General features: G+C 45.0%; 1 pseudogene across 1 annotated transcript; it reads left to right on the plus strand.

Moving 5' to 3' along the window:
* The first annotated feature begins 8,528 nt into the window (after positions 1-8,528).
* LOC308267398 (Fanconi anemia core complex-associated protein 24-like) lies at positions 8,529-13,579 on the plus strand (annotated as a pseudogene). The gene is made up of 4 exons: positions 8,529-8,608; positions 10,650-10,811; positions 12,181-12,333; positions 13,331-13,579. The product of its transcript is annotated as a Fanconi anemia core complex-associated protein 24-like (transcript).
* Positions 13,580-14,591: the final 1,012 nt, after the last annotated feature.

Below are 14,591 nucleotides of genomic sequence, written 5' to 3' on the forward strand. Positions count from 1 at the left end.
AAGAAATGTTTAATTTTTTGTGTAGTACTGGGGTTCCCGGAAACCCTTCGACCTCCAAGCTATGCTCCCAGACCTATTATTTATATTTTTATTTTGAAACAGGGTCTCTTAAGCCAGCAAGTCTCCACGATCCTCCTGTCTCTGCCTCCCAAGTGCAGGGATTAGAGGTGTGCACCACCATGACTGGCTTATATTTACTTTTATATATGTATGTATTGATTTATTAATCCCACTGCGTATTGAACCCAGTGACATTCTACCTCCAAACTACACCCCTAGGTCTTTTCATTTTGAAATAGGGTCTCACTCAATTGCTGAGACTGGCTTCAAACGCAATCCTCCTGTCTCAGCCTCCCAAGTACTGGATGACAGGCGTGTGCCACCATACTTAGCCTTATTTTTCTTTTGAAACAGGGTCTTACAAAGTTGCTGCTGAGAATCTCTCTAAGCCGCTGAGACTAGACTCAAACCTGCAATTCTCCTGTCTCAGCCTACTGAGGGTACTGTGATCACAGGTATGCATCAAAATGCATTTTTAAAGATATAGCACTTCACTATAATGATAATATAATGTTCAAATGAATAGGAAGATAGAAGTTTTGTGCTTGTGTGTAGTACTAAAGATCAGATGCAGAAATATTCTAGCCAGGAGCTACACCCTCAGCTCAGCTCTTTTCTTATTTTGAAACTGGGTCCTACTAAGAGACTACATGCTGGCTTTGAACCTGAAATCCTGCTGTCAGTCTACCAAGGTCTAGGATTATAGGCTTGCACCACTTCACCTGGCTCTGGAAGACATCATTTTACATTTCTACACATATAGAGCAATGGAATCATATGCAGAAATATGTGTTCCATAATTTCATGCACATAAAGTCCCCAAACCTAACAACACTAATTTGTAAAGTCAAAAGTCTTCTGTATTTGGAAATTAAAGCAAAGTATTAGAAACCCTAAGAAAAGAGTAAGAAAGCTCACTGAGTGTGAATTTGAAGAAAGGCTGTAATGTGTAGCCTGGTACTAAAGGAGTGACAGGAAAATTAGCTCAGGGTCAGAGGACAGAGCCGCATTATTCATCTTTGATAGAAATCAACATTTAGCATGTGAAGCTGTTGTCTTTAAACGACTTGACTTTGAAAGACAGAGGAAAGAGGTTAAATGTTAGCTAACCAAATAAACACATTAAAATTATAAACCCTGCCGGGCGTGGTGGCGTACGCTTGTAATCCCCGCGCTTGGGAGGCGGAGACAGGAGGATCACGCATGTTCGAAGCCAGCCGCCCATGCTGACTTAGGAGACCCTGTTTCTAAATAAAAATATAAAATAGGTCTGGGAGTGTAGCCCGGAGGTAGAAGGGCTTCCAGGAACCCCATTACCACAAAAAAAATTATAAACCCCAAAGCAAAATCTATCAAATGCAGAAGAGAAAATACTTAGTCAGCGAGGTGCAGTAGTGCACACCTCTAATCCCAGTACTAGGGAGTTTGAGACAGGAGGATTGCCAGTTCAAGACCAGTCTCAGCAACTTAGTGAGACCCTATTTCAAAATGAAATATAAAGCCGGGCTTGGTGGCACACACGTGGAATCTGAGCATTTGGGAGGCTGAGACAGGAGGATATGTTTCAAGGTCAGTCTCGGCTACTTTGTCAGGCCCTTTACAACTCAGTAAAACCCTGTTTCAAAATAAACAATAAAATAAATATAGGGCTGGGGGTGTAGCTTGGAGGTAGAATAATGTCCGTCGGTTCCATCCCCAGTACCCAAAAATTAAAAAATTATAAGGCTGGGACAATAGTGCAGAGGTAGATCGCCCCTGCATTCAATCTCCACTACCACACACAAAACAAATTGCTTGCTCCTACACACTATACAGTTTGCCCTGCGTTAACTCTGAGGGAGAAACTCCAGAACATTGCAATCACCTGAGTCCTGGATGATACAGCATCCACAAAGTATCACTGAAATGTCCCTCACCTGTGATTCAACATCAGCTTCTTCCCCAGAGCTCAATGTTTCCAGAAACCGTAACGGTCTTCTCTTCTCACTCTGCCCACACGGTCTGTATTAAAACATTAAAGAGTAAAATAAACATAACACTTGGCATTGACATATACGCATATTAATTGTGCTGCCTCCAGGCCCCCAACAGAAAAGTGTCATATAACATAATATATGTCAGCTAAAGATGAAATTGCCCACTAATCCATCCCTTTGTACACTCTTAGGATTTTTTAGTTTTCTTCCTATTTTATAGTTTCCACTACACACATATACAGTTTGTCTTGTGTACAATAAGTTCTTATAGCCAATTTTTTTTCTCCTTTTTGTGGTGCTGGTGATTGATCCCAGGGACATTCTACTTCCAAACTTCATGCCCAGGCCTATTTAATTAATTAACTTATTATTTTTTGTGGAACAGGGAATTGAACCCCGTAGCATTCTACCTCCAAGCTACACCCCCAGTTATATTTTTTCTTTATTTGGGTTTTTTATTTTGTTTTGTTTTGTTGGTGGTCCTGGGGCTGGAACCCAGGGGCTCTCTACCTCCAGGCTATGCTCCCAGACCTATTTTATATTTTATTTGGAAACAGGGTCTCACCAAGTTGCTGAGAGTCTTATTAAATAGCTGAGGCCAGCTTCGAATCTGTGCTATCCTCCTGTCTCAGCCTCCCAAACACAGGGATAACAAGCCTGTGCCACCATGCCTGGCTTACTGTTTATTTTGAAGCAGTGCCTCACTAAATTATGGAGTGTCTCCCTAAGCAGCTGAGGCTGGCTGCAAAGCTATGACCTTCCTATCTCCGCATCCTAAGTACTGGGATTATAGATGTGTGCCACCATGCCCGGCTTACAGCCAATATTTTAATATTAGGAAAAAGGCCAGGCGTGGTGGCGCATGCTTGTAATCCCCGTGCTTGGGAGGCAGAGACAGGAGGATCACTCCAGTTTGAAGCCAGCCTCACTGGCCTTAAGAGACCCTGTTTTCAAATAAAAATATAAAAGAGGTCTGGGAGTATAGCCCATAAAAGTGTTACCAGGAACCCCCCCCAAAAAAAAATAGGAAAAAGGCTGGGGGCGTCGCTCAGTGGTGGAGCATGTGCTTAGCATGCATAAAGCCCTGGGTTTGACTCCTACTGCATGCACACAAAGGGAAGAATCAAGTAGATATACCAACTCAGTCAGCAATTCCCCTCTTCAGTGGCCTTTGATTTTATTCTTGGCTTTTCACTGCTATAAATAAGCCTGTAATGAAGATCTATGTACAGATAACCTCTTCTCTACTAAGTGTTAATTCTATACAACAAACCACCACACCATAAGTTGCTGAGACAAATGAAATTAATATTTTGTGCCTACATGATACAGCATGAAATTATTTCACAAATCATTTCTTCAACCTGCAACCACATGTATGAGTACTTGTCTAAAATTTGCCAAAAACTTTAAACTTCATTCTCTACATAAACATTTCTTATTGAGATTACTGAATGTTTTCCACTTATTTGTGTGGAGTCATAATTCCTCTGTTGTGAACTATGTCCTTTCGTTTGCTTCTGTTATGTCCATTCCAATTTGAAATTCACTTTTTTGCCTGGCACGGTGGCCCACGCTTGTAACCCCAGTGCTTGTGAGACTGAGACAGGAGAATCACAGGTCCGCAGCCAGCCTCAGCTACTTAGTGAGGACCTCTGCAACTTACTGCGAGCTTGTTTCAAAATAAAGTATAAAAGCCGGACATGGTGCCACACGCTTGTAATCCCCCACTTGGAAGGTAGAGACAGGAAGATCCCTCAGGTTCAAAGCCAGCCTTGCTGGCTTAAGAAACCCTTTTTCCAAATTTGTCTGGAAGTGTAGCCCAGAGACAGAAGGATTTCCAGGAACCCCAATACCACCAAAAAAAAAAAAAAAAAAGAAGAAGAAGAAGAAAAAAAACTAAATAGGTTTGAAGTTGTAGTTCAGAGGTTCAATGCACATGTACCCAAGGGGAAAAAAAAGTAAAATGTGAGATAAAAATTACTGTCATTTGATGTTTGAACCACTAAATTTTGGTGCAATTTTTTACATAGCAATATATAAGTAATAAAGTACAGACTTTGCTGGGTGTGGTGGCACACACTTATAATCCCAGTGTTTGGTAGGCTGAGACAAGAGGATTGCATAGGTTCTAAGCCAGCCTCAGCTATTTAGTGAGGCTCTCAGCAACTTAGTGAGACTCTGTTTCCAAAGAAATTATAAAAAATAGGGCTGGGGTGTGTGGCCCAGAGGTAGAAAGTTCCTGGGTTCCACAACTCAGTAACACACACACACACACACACACACACACTCACACACACACAAAGTACAGACTTGTGTGTGTTTACTTACATAGTTATTTATTTATGTGGTATTGAGGATTAAACCCAGAGGCATTCTACTTCCAAGCTACATCCCTGGCCTTTTTAAACTGAAAACATGGTCTTCCTACATTGCTGAAGCTACCTTGGAACCTGTGATCCTCCTGTTTCATCCTCACAAATACTGGGATTACAGCTGTGCACCTCACACCAGGCTTTTTAGGCTTTCATCAAATGCTGCTGGAGAAAATGATTATCCATATGTAAAAGTAAATAAATGAATAACTTGGATTTATATATTACATGCTATATATAAAATTTAAATCAAATAAGCCAGGCATAATAGTACATGCCTGTAATCCCAGTATTTGAGAGGCTGAGGCCGCAGGAGTGCAGGTTCACAGCCAGCCTCAGCAAGTAGCAAATTTCTCATCAACCCAGCTAGACTCTGTTTCCAAACACATAATAAAACAGGACTGGGATGTAGCCTGCAGGCAGACTGTCTCTGGGTTCTATCCCCAGTGCCACAAAACAAAACAAAAATCAAGCCAGGCGTGGTGGCGCACACTTGTAATCCCAGTACTTGGGAGGCTGAGACAGAAAGATCACAGGTTCACAGCTAGCGTCAGCTACTTAGTGAAGTCCTCTGCAACTTAGTGAGAACTTGTTTCAAATAAAGAAGACAAAATAGGACTAGGGGTGTGGCTCAGAGGTAGAATGCCCCTGGATTCAATCCACAGTACTACAAAAATTAAAATTAAAATTAATAATAAATAAACAAATCAAACAAAACACAAACTTAAATGTGAAGCCCAGGTCTAAACCTTGTAGAAGAAGACATAGGAGAAAATCTTTGTGACCTTGGATTAGGAAAAGATTCCTTTGGTATGATCCAGTAAAGAAACTTGATAAACTGAACTTCATAACTATTAGGGATTCTAGCCCAGCATGGTGGCCCATGCCTATAATCCTAGTACTTGGGAGGTTGACATAGGAAGATTGCAGGTTTGAAGAAAGCTTCTGCATCCCTAGTACTGGGATTATGGGCATGCACCACCATCCCTAGGTCCAAGTCAATGTATTTGGGGATAGTCCCAAAACAGTGTGCTGTCACTTACCTGTAATCTCAGTACTTGGGAAGCTAAGACACAAGAATCACAAGTTAAGGGCTAGCCTCAGCAACTTAGTGAGACCCTGTCTCAAATTATAAAATAAAAAATAAAAAGGGCTGGTGGATTGTCCTTGGGTTCAATCCTCATTTTAAAAAAAGAAGAAAAGAACGAAAGAAGGAAAGAAAGAATGGAAAAAATATTCCAAGCCCTGTGTGGTGGTACACATTTGTAATCCCAGTACTTGGGAGGCTGAGACAGGAGAATCTCAAGTTCACAGAAAGTCTCACTTGATGAGGCCCTCTGCAACTTAGTGAGACCTTGTTTCAAAATAAAGAAAAAAAAATATAGCTCAGAGGTAGAATGACCATGGGTTCCATCCCCAGTAAAGAAAAAAAAATTTCAAAACTCTATCTAAAATCTTGGAGGGCATAGAAAAACGTCTCAGGAATAAAAGGGGTGGAGAGGGCGTAGCTACGTGGTACAGCATGCTTAGCATGCAGAAGGCCCTGGGTTCCATCTCTAGCACAAATAATACAAAATAAAATAAGTAGTATTAACCCAAGCATATGGACTTTAATGCTTATATTTCAAAATATACTAATTGCATCCAATCCTGAAATGTGAGAACATCGTGCACTTTACTTGACTAGATCCCCAAGTCCATGAGCCCTCAGAGAAGCCAGATTAGGTGCAGCACCACAGCACTGTGGTAAATTTTTCTAAAGATAAGTCTTGTGATTTTTCTGGCCACTTTGAACAGTTCCAGGATCCAGGACCTGGTGCTGAGCCAGGGAAAACCTCAGTGCCTGGCCATCTGAGACTCACCTTGGTCTCTCTGAAGACTGGCTAGGGCTGCAGGGAGCAGGTGTGCAGGGCACAGCTGGCTTGGGATCGATGTCAGCTGCCGGCCGGACACAAGGGAAGATGTTTTTCTGCACAAACAAAACACAGGTCACTGACATGGGGAGTGGGAATTACCTGGTCCTGTCGCCATCACCATGACCACATGGGAGTGAAACCTGCACTGGCCACCAGGGATCCAGCCCACCAGGAGCCCCACTCTGCCTTCCCATTCCCAAGTCCCATATGCCAGACAGTGCATCCACCAGGGGGCGCCACTGCACCTATCCACCATGGGGCCTGTAGTCCTTCCCAGAGCAGCTGCCCTGGCCTTGCCAGTCACCTGTCTAACGTCTAGACAGTGCCACCATAGGCTATCAATCAGTTGTGTATATCTGCACACAGTGGAAACTGTTCTGAATGTTAATGCTTTGGATAAAAACTCAATAACATGCTGATTTGAATTAGTAAAATTATCATTGCCGGGCGGGGTGGTGGATGCTTACAATCACTGCGCTTGGGAGGCTGAGACAGGAGAATTGCACAGGTTCGAAGCCAGCCTCAACTACTTAGTGAGGCTCTCAGCAACTTAGTGAGACCCTGTTTCCAAATAAAATATAAAATAGGTCTGGGAGTATAGCCTGGAGGTAGAAAAGCCCCTGGGGTCCACCCCCTGTACAAAACACACACAAAAAGAAATAAAATAATATACGCAAGCCTGATCATGTCAATGTCTTTAGAACCCAGTGCCCTCAACCGCCCGCCCCTCCCCCACCAGCTCCACTCCGGCCTCCCCTTTTCTGTTCCTTCTGCCTGCCTTGCTTCCCTCCAAATCTTCCCATGGCCACTCTGTCGCTGTGTGCTCATATTCCCCATCTCATCCTTTGAACACCCCTGCTGTCTTTCTCTCTTCCTCAAGGGTCCTGGTCCCTAATCCTCTGATACCTCCCTACTGCTCTCCTACAACTTGGTTCTACCAACTTTTTCTGGGGTATAGTGCTGCGGATCCCACCCAGGGCATGGCACATGATGCCCTGCAGAGAATGGACCTCGAGTGAGAGCAAGGGTGAAGGCAGAGAAGCTAGCGAGGAGCTGTTTAGGGAGCAGGCCAGGCAGCCAGACGCTGGAGGTCGGTGGGCACCACTTACAGGTACATATGGTAGGTGGAATCGGTGCACTTGCTAATGGGTGGATGGGGTGGGTGGAAAAGGTAAAAGTCAAGATGATTCCCTATGGGAGATCCAGCAATTGAGCTGGTCTGCGCCTGGCAGGAGCACACTTCCCAACACAGAGCAAAAGCTGCTAACAGAGTGATTCCTGTCTGTCTGCAGCCAACCCAGGACAGAGATTCTTTACAACAGGAAAACTCAGGTCTTCTCAAACTGAAAACCACGCCCTCTCATGCCCCGCCTCGTCTCAGTCTCAGTCTCAGGACTAACCCCTAACCTACCCCAACTTCTTACCCTTGACTCTAGTCACCACTCGGTGAGGGCAGGACCAGTGGGATCTACTTACCAACAGGCTCCGGCGGCCTTTCCGAAGCCGCTGGAGCATCCTTGCTCCTGGAGGTGGCCTGGTCTCAGGCAGGGACCGAAGCCTATCACCCAATCACACTATTGCGCTTTCTCTAGCTTAAATCCAAACGCCTTTTCTCTCAGAAGACTTTCCAACAACAACAACTGCCGTTGGCTCTGTTTTGGCCTCGACCAATCAGAGTCAAAGTTGCTTTCACAAAGGTTGCTCTTGGCAACTAGCGGGTGTTTTTGAATCTCCACCAATAGGAAAGCAGCTGCATTGTCTAGCTTTTATTGGAGAGTTCAGGTGTCAATCTCTGACACAGCAGCCAATCCAGAGCCAAGGAAGGTGGAGGGTGGGCAGGATGAAAAACTGTACCTGCACAGCTGGTAGGAATTAGGAAGGAATGTGCTTCCCTGATCCTTAGGCTGGGTTAGAGGGGGCTCCCTGCTGGCTTATCTCAGATCCTGGACTGGACAGAGGAGCCATGGCACTGAACAATCTGGGATATCAGAGGCTAGAAACGTTCTGAAAATGAGGAACACAGCTGCCAGGGCCACAATCTCCAGGTTTTTAGACTTTAGCACACAATTCCATCTTTGAAAGACCATTAAGCAGACAGGCTCCTGCTAGAGTCCCTGGCTTTCCAGTGGACCTTGGGGCTGTGTGCAGGAAGGCTGGCTTAAGAGGTGAATTTCATTTCCCTCATTAGTTCAAGACCACATATGGAAAGGCATCCTCCTGACCGCGTGGGTCCAGTACATGTACCTTTTGGGCACATTGTGGCCAATGAGAAATGGCATGGGTAGCAGCTGGCACAGGAAATGTGTTGGGGCCCACTCGGCTGGACCGAAATGGCACCCAGGCTTATTGCCAGCATGGATTCAAGATGGCGCCTAGGCTTGCAGCCAAGTCATGAGACTCACAAGATGGATGTCTCCTTGAGCATGCGCAGTGTGCCATGCTACGTGCCTGCAGAATGATCAGTGACGCCTACCACCAGCCTGCCTATGAGAGAGTCAGAAGTGTGCATGCCCTAGCTGTGGAAGCTTGGGGTTGGTAGGGAATAGAAGGAGGGATTATGATGCTGATATATATTGTGTACTCATTGTCAGACATATTAGAAAGAAAGAAGAGAGAGACATATTGAGAGACAAAAGGATCCATTAAAGAAGAATTCATATTTCAGCTGAAAAGGTGTGTCGTTCTCTAAGCCCCTGCGGGTCAGAGTCTTAGGGGACGATAGAAATGCAAGGTCAGTGGCCTGCCTTTTGTCATATGCCCTTTCCTTTCTGTGGTTTAAAAACAAATTTAAGCCTGGCATGGTGGCACATACTTGTTATCCCATCATTCAGGAGGCTGAGACCAGAGGGTCATGGTTCTCAGACAGCCTCAGCTACTTAGTGAGACCCTTTACAACTTAGTGAGATCCTGTTTCAAATTAAAGAATAAAAATAGGACAGGGGTTGCTGCTGTCCCTTTTCGGCATATATGAGCATGAGAAATGCTTGTATTAATTGGCAAGGCCTCACGGAGGAGAGCCCTGAGGAGGAAACGTCATCTCTGGCAAAAATACTCCCTGCTCTTAGATTTCTACACTAAAAAGCTCCAATGATTTAAAACAGGATCCCAAGAATTAGGACTCTGAAAGAAGTTGAGTCCATGAAAGATAAATTTTCTAGTAAAATGTCTAAGCCTTCAGATTTTCTCTGTATTGTTCCAGCTGTAATAAAGGGCAGTCAGAATTCAGGGGCTGCAAAATTTCTCTTGGCCTTTCCGCAGGCAGGTCCTTTGATCTAAAGATTAGCTCCCAGCACCTCTCTGCCAGCAGGGGAAGCTGCAAACCTACCTTTTGCCCCATTTCCCAAAGAGATGTAAAACTGTCTCTGGAATCTGGGCCATTTGTTTCCCCCTTAAGAGATGCTAATAAGCTTTTTTCTAGCAAAAGCCTACTGTTTGTGACTCAGCAGCAGGAGAGTAAAAAACCCAAAAGTCTGCTTCAATATTATGCATTAAAGAACAATTATAGAAATCCAGTCACCTGTGTTATAATGTTTTTGCCCTGTCTACTAACTGTAATATAAGTATTGCCTTATAGGGGATGGCGGAGCAGACAGGACCGAACAAATCCTCGCCGCAGCCCTATGGATCTTGATAGAGGAGGGCCTGGACTAATCCCTGGGGACAAAACACTCTGGAAGGATCAAAGGAGATCCTAGAAAACTGAATTTCTCCAAAACGGACTTTTGGTGTGACCCCCGCCTTTCCAGATTCCGGACTTTGCCCCCTAGGGTTTACCCTTAAGGCCAGAAACCTGTGACAAAAGCCCCAAGGGGGCTGACTTTAATCGCCCAGTCCCAGATGAATCTTAAACTGTGATGCCATGGATCTTCTTTTATCCTGTTTATCTTGTTTACACTTAATGCCTCACTATTGTCCTTTGGTGCTTACACTGGGTACAAGTACTGGTGATGAAAATTAAAACTTTGTCAATTGCACAAGAGGCAATTGTGCATGTCAGTCATTTCAGATTTTTCACGGAGAGGAATTTCCACTTTTAGTGCCGTGAACAGGAACTTTAAGGAGTTTATTTCATAAAAAGGGAAAAATTCACTGCAGATAAGTGGCTGCAGAACTACAACCGAAACCTTTGCCCACCTTTCTGAGACTCTTATTCCCAAGCGGACTCAGTGCTGGATTTATTGTGCCCAGTACTGAGCTAGTCGTCACAAGGGGGTGTAGCTCTGAGATTGAATGCCCCTGGGTCCCATCGCCAGACTCACACACACACAAAATAAATATCATAAAAATAAATTTAAAAATCTACCTATTGCCTAAGTTAACAGTGCTCATTTCCTCCATCTTAAGGGAAAATTAAACACATTTTTGAGGATGGCCTGACACTGGTAGATTTTTACCTGTCCAGCAGATCTTGCATTCTTTATATCACCACAGCTGACTTGGTAGCAACAAATGGCTACAGAAAGAGACTTGTTCGAATTAGAAATGTAAGTACTAAGTCAGGCATGGTGGAACATACCTCTAATTCTAGTATTTGGAAAGCTGAGAGAGGAGAGGAGGATTGCAAGCTCAAGACCATCCTCAGCCTTGGACCCAGTCGAGGGGTGAGTCCAGAGCCAAGGCCAGCATTGGAGCCTGCCATAAGGCAAGGCAGGTGCTGGGGCCTCAGAGGCCAGGATTGGAGCCTGCCGAGGGGTGAGGCTGGTGCCGGGGCCAGTGAGGCCAGGATCAGTGTATGCCATGAGGCAAGGCTGATGCTGGGGCCTCCGAGGCCGGGATCGGAGTCTGCCGAGGGATGAGCCTGGTGCCGGGACCAGTGAGGCTGGGATTGGAGCCTGCCTTGAGGCAAGGTCGGTGTGGGAGTCTCTGAGGCCTGGACCAGAATCTGTCAAGGGATGAGGCCGGTGCTGGGGCCAATGAAGCCGGGATTGGAGCCTGTCATGAGGCAAGGCTGGTGCTGGGGCCTTTGAGGCTGGAATCAGAGCCTACCGAGGGGTTAGGCCTGTGCCGGGGCCAGTGAGGCCGGGATCAGAGCCTGCCGTGAGGCAAGGCCAGTGCTGGGGACTCCGAGGCTGGGATCGGAGCCTGTGAGGGGTTAGGCCATAACTGGGTCCAGCAAGGCTGGGATTGGGGCCTGCTTTGAGGCAAGGCTGGTACTTGAGCCAGCGAGGCCAGGATCAGAGTCTTCCAGTGGGCCAGGCTGGCGCCGGGGCCTTCAGGAGCAGAATCAGAACTTGCAATGTGGATACTTAGAGAATCATCACAGAAAATAGAAAATCAGATGCTTTTCCTAATATGCAAAAACTAGGAAGAAATGGGTAAGGGAAGAAATCTAGTTGAAGAAAGGGCCCCATGAGAGAGCAATTAATGTGACCAATCAGAGGGGATGGGATGTGGGAAGATGGAATCTCTTTAAAATGCATGATATATGTAAACAAATGAATCAAAGTTAATCACCAAATCAAGCATGGGATCGAGGGAGGGGGAGGGAATGGGACAGGGAGGGGATACGGGTTAATTGAATGATGTTGCTGGTATACCCTCACAAGAGTTGTACTCCATTGTGATGTTTGACTACAATGCACCAATAAAAATAGATACACATAAAAAATAAACAAAAAAATTTAAAAGGACTGGGGTGTAGCTCAGAGGTAGAATATCCCTGGTTTCAATCTCCAGTACTACACACAGAACAAAAGTTACAAATGTTAAGTTCTGAATTAAACTGAAATTGAACAGCGTTTCCTCCATCACTTGTAATAATTTATATATAATGCCATTAGCCATTTCAAATGCAAAGTGATAGCTCTCTTAACTTTGTAAATTTGTTACAAAATGATGTATTTTTCTTTGAAGTCTGGAAATCTTCAAGGGATTGTAGTAGTTGAAAAAACCCAGATGAGTGAACAGTACTTTTCAGCCATACAGAAGTTTACTGTGCTGGACCTGGGGATGGTGTTACTTCCTGTGACCAACCAGATAGAAGCATCTTGCCTCATCATCCAATTAGTAAGTGCTCATTTTCTCTTTCACAATACTGCAGGTCTGGGGGAACCCAGGGGCATTTGACCTATGAGCTACACCCCCTGCCCTATTTTTTATTCTTTATTTTGAAACCGGGTCTCACTGAGTTGCAGAGGGCCTCACTAAGTAGCTGAGTCTGTCTGCGAACGGTGATCTTCCGGTCTCAGCCTCCCGAATGCTGGGATTACAAGTGTACTCACCATGCCCCGCTGAGTCTTGCTGAGTTTTTGAGGCCTATCTCAGCCTCCCAAGTACTATGATTATAGGTACCACACCTGGCTGTAAACATGACTTTTTCATTTTTTTGTTGTTGTAGTGCTGGGGATTGAACTCAGGGGCATGTTCTTTCCAAGCTATACCCCCAGCTCTATTTTATTTGGAAACAGAATCTAAGTTTCTGAGGCTGGCTTCAAAGCTGCTCAGCCTCTCAAGTACTGGAATTAGAGATGTGTTCCACCACATTCGGCTAGCTCTGGCCTCTTTTTGTGTTTGGCACTGGGGAATAAACCCAAAGGTATTCTATCTCTGATCTATACCCCCAGCCCTATTTTATATTCTTGATTTTTATATAGGGTCTTACTAAGTTGTGGAGGGCTTAAGTAGCTGAGGTTGGTTGCAAACCTGTGATCTTCCTGTCTCAGCCTCCCAAGTACTAGGATTAAAAGCATGCACCACCATGCCCAGCTTGGTCATTTCTTTCTGGACCATATGATGAAAGTATTTAAATTCCTCAGACCATGTTTTTCACTACCTCTAGCTTTAAGATTCTGAAAAAAATATGTTTTTTGTCAATTATTTTTATCTTTTTTGTGTGGTCATATGGTCCATCTCTCAATAATTTTACTCTTGTCTGGAAAGTTATATTCATGGCACGTGAAAACATTTGAACCCTAAATTAAGCTGAATCAAATAGGAAAATGATCTTAAGAAAATTGCCAGTTCTCCAGGGGGCGCTTCTGTAATTCTTTAATTTCTCCTTCAGGTTCTTGAGCAATCCAAAGAACCCAGTAAAAACCCTTTCCTCAGGAAGAAAAGGTCTCTGCTCTCTGAGCCATCCCTCCTTTGAACTGTGCAACAGATCCCAGGTGTTGGAAAAGTTAAAGCTTTTCTTCTGCTTCAGAAGTTTCCAAGTATCCAGCAACTGAGTAATGCTTCTACCCCAGATTTCAAGCCAGTGGTAGGACAAGCGGTATCACAGCAAACCCACACCTTCTTCACTCAGTCCAGGTGACAGCCACCCTCACCCTAACCTACAGGGCCTGGTTTGCACAGTTAAAAATCAAGAAAAAACAGGACCACAGCAACTGGTGAAGGAGGCACGCCTGGAGGAGCCCTGTGATTGAGCTGCGGCTTTGCTGTCTGGGGCTGGACCTGGGCACTTAGGTTAGTGGGCTGCAGGTGGCATGCCCTGATTCAGCTAAGATGAAGCCGGCCACTGGGGATCTTCCTAAGAAGTCAGGGACTCTCATTCTCAGCAAAAAGCCTGCGAGGGTAGTTTTCTATGAAAGACCTAGACCTGCATCTGAAGTGGAAAGGACTTAAAAGTTTCAGGTAGCGGCTATATCCATCTAAAAGAAACTGGCAGTGAAGCACTGTGTATCATAAGCCCCTTGCTCCTGGCAACAGCGCCGCTGTTCTTCAGGAGGGGTCGGTAGGATGCTGCCAATGTAAATAAATATTTTTTACTTTGATTTTTTATTGTTGTTCTTTTTGCGTGTCTGGCGATGGAGCCCAGAGGAATTTGACCTCCGAGCTATATATCCTGCCCTATTTTTTATCCTTTATTTTGAAACAGGGTCTCACTAAGTTATGGAGGGCCTCAGTAAGCAGCTGAGGCTATCTGCTAACTGAGATCCTCCGGTCTCAGCCTCCTGATGCTGGGATTACAAGTGTGCTCCACCACACCTGGCATATATTTTACTTTGATACAGGTCTCACTCAGGGTCTCACTGACCAGCCTCACTGGTCTCCAACCTGTGATCCTCCTGTTACAGCCTCCCAAGTACTGGGATTACGCGTATGCATTACCAAGCCTGGCTTCTCATACCTCTAGTCGAAAGGACAGGATGCTCTAAACTCTACCTAGCATGAACACCCTCAGGCACTGCCCTACTCACTTGATGAGTAGGGCTCATTTAGGACAGCCCTGCTCCTGCTCACTAAATGCTGTAGCATGGCACAGGTTACTACAAGCTGGTTCCTACCAATGCACCAGTTATGTCTCTTGCGAGTCCTCTGCCCAC

Source organism: Muscardinus avellanarius (genome assembly GCF_963383645.1).
Source record: "Muscardinus avellanarius genome assembly, chromosome: 10".
In the NCBI taxonomy this organism is placed as follows: Eukaryota; Metazoa; Chordata; class Mammalia; order Rodentia; family Gliridae; genus Muscardinus; species Muscardinus avellanarius.